The sequence below is a fragment of the Cupressus sempervirens genome, chromosome 11, assembly GCF_028749045.1.
Source record: "Cupressus sempervirens isolate cs-2001-9-10 chromosome 11, ASM2874904v1, whole genome shotgun sequence".
Lineage (NCBI taxonomy): Eukaryota > Viridiplantae > Streptophyta > Pinopsida > Cupressales > Cupressaceae > Cupressus > Cupressus sempervirens.
Genome location: NC_143128.1, coordinates 758,038,893 through 758,040,954, shown reverse-complemented (window position 1 = coordinate 758,040,954; position 2,062 = coordinate 758,038,893). Strand labels below are relative to the sequence as shown.

The window sequence follows — 2,062 nt, the reverse complement described above, 5'->3', positions numbered from 1 at the left end:
TTTCCTTAAAATCACGTAAAGGAGTAAGAGAGATTTAAAGTAAAATATTGCACTTGTGTTTGAGCTGTTTGACAATGAATGATAAAATGCCAGAAATAGGTTGACAAAAGGCAATGATAAAAAATAAATGATGCCTCTGTCAAGAGCTAAAAAACGAAAAAGAATCTTGCATGAAAAGACAAGAAAATGTTACCTCTGGCACCTCTGTCAAGAGCTAAAAAAAGAAAAAGAATCTTGCACAACAACCATCCTTTTGCCATTTAAGACTGCCCAGACAGGGGCAAGCTTTAACTTCACACCAAAATCTCTAATCTTTTGTGATGGCTCAATAAAGGTTCGACCAACATAATGTGACCTGATGAGACCCTGCTAAAAAAGAACATTGGCCCGTGCTGCATAGCCAAGTGCAGCCACAACACCTGAGTCTGCAACCACCCATTTTTAAACAGCCATTTGGTCGTCTCGTGATAGATTCATGTATCCTTTGAACGGCTGGCTGACAATTTAGTAGTTTCCTCCCAATTTCTCATATTTTCATAGCCCATGATTTCCCAGCAGGCGGACGGTGTACACGCTATAAAATCCCCCCATTTGAAGTATTACACATTTCAAGTCTGTTTGGAGAATTCGATCGAAAGTTCAAAGCTTCGATTCAGCGCTTCAATTAGGAATTTTCAATGTCAGAGTTCCAAGATTTCTTGCCAACAATGGCGAAGAAAATGGGGGGAGAGGATTTTTTAGGATTCATTATCCAACATTAAGCTAAAAAAATAAATAATCTACTGCATTCTACCCCGTATGGATTCGTTGTAATAGATGCTCTTGAGCCGGATCAACCCATTATTTATGTCAATATGGTCTTTGAGTATGTCACTGGTTACAAGGCCGAGGAGATTCTTGGAAGGAATTGCCATTTTCTCCAATACAGAGGTCCATTTGCATAGAGAAGACATCCTTTGGTTGACATTATGGTAGTTTCAAAAATCAGGAGGTGTATGGATGAAGGTATTGAATTTCAGGGTGAACTGTTGAATTTTAGAAAGGATGGAACACCTTTGCTGAATAGGTTACGCTTAAGTCCAATTCATGGGGATGATGGGATAGTTACCCACATTATTGACATTCAGTTGTTTACAGAAGCAAAAATTGAGTTGGGTCCTCTGCCATCTCCTTCAATCAAAGAGGCTTCCGCCTGATATTTTGATCAGTCGTTGTTGGATCCTTTTGTGTACAGGCCAGCTCCAATTGTTCAAGGTCATTTCTATCGGGAAATCTGTGGGATTCTCCAGCTTAGAGATGAAGTCTTAGCACAAAAGATTTTGTCACGGTTAACTCCGAGGGATGTGGCATCTATTGGATCTGTTTGCAAGCGACTTTATCAGTTGACAAAAAATGAAGATTTGTGGAGTATGGTTTGCCAAAATGCATGGGGAAGGGAGACAACACTCGTGTTGGAAATAGTTTCTGGTGCAAAGAGGCTAGGATGGAGTCACCTTGCTAGGGAACTTACTACTCTTGAAGCTGCTGCATGGAGGAAACTAATAGATGGAGGTGCAGTTGAGCCTTCTCGATGTAACTTCAGTGCATGTGCTGCTGGAAACAGGCTTGTTTTATTTGGGGGGAATGGATTAACATGACAGGCTTGAATGACACATTTGTCTTGGATCTGAATGCTGCTAAACCAAAGCTCAGCAAAGCTTCACTCTTTCCATATCTTTTAACGTGTTTGGTTCGCATGAGAATAGTGGGCGGCAGATTAAGGAGAAAATAGTATATTGAGAGTGGGAGCCATCAAGTTTGGCACTGTGCTGGAAAATGTTGTATTTGATGAACATACATGAGAAGTGGATTAATTCGACAATTCTGTGACAGAGAACAATGATGTACATAGCAGTACAGACTCAGTTGACACAAATGATGAATTTAAAATAGCTTCAAAGAAATTTAGATCACTATCCCTAACAAAGACTCTAACTGCTACAAGTGAAAAAGCTTGCAAGGACTTGGAGGACCGTACTCCTAACATTGATAGTGACACAGCTGAATTAATTGCTTTCCAGGA

The 2,062-nt window shown here is 40.1% G+C and overlaps 1 pseudogene; it reads left to right on the top strand.

The window, feature by feature from the left end:
- The first annotated feature begins 543 nt into the window (after positions 1-543).
- On the top strand, positions 544-1,771 carry LOC149531815 (adagio protein 1 pseudogene; annotated as a pseudogene).
- The last annotated feature ends 291 nt before the right edge of the window (positions 1,772-2,062 follow it).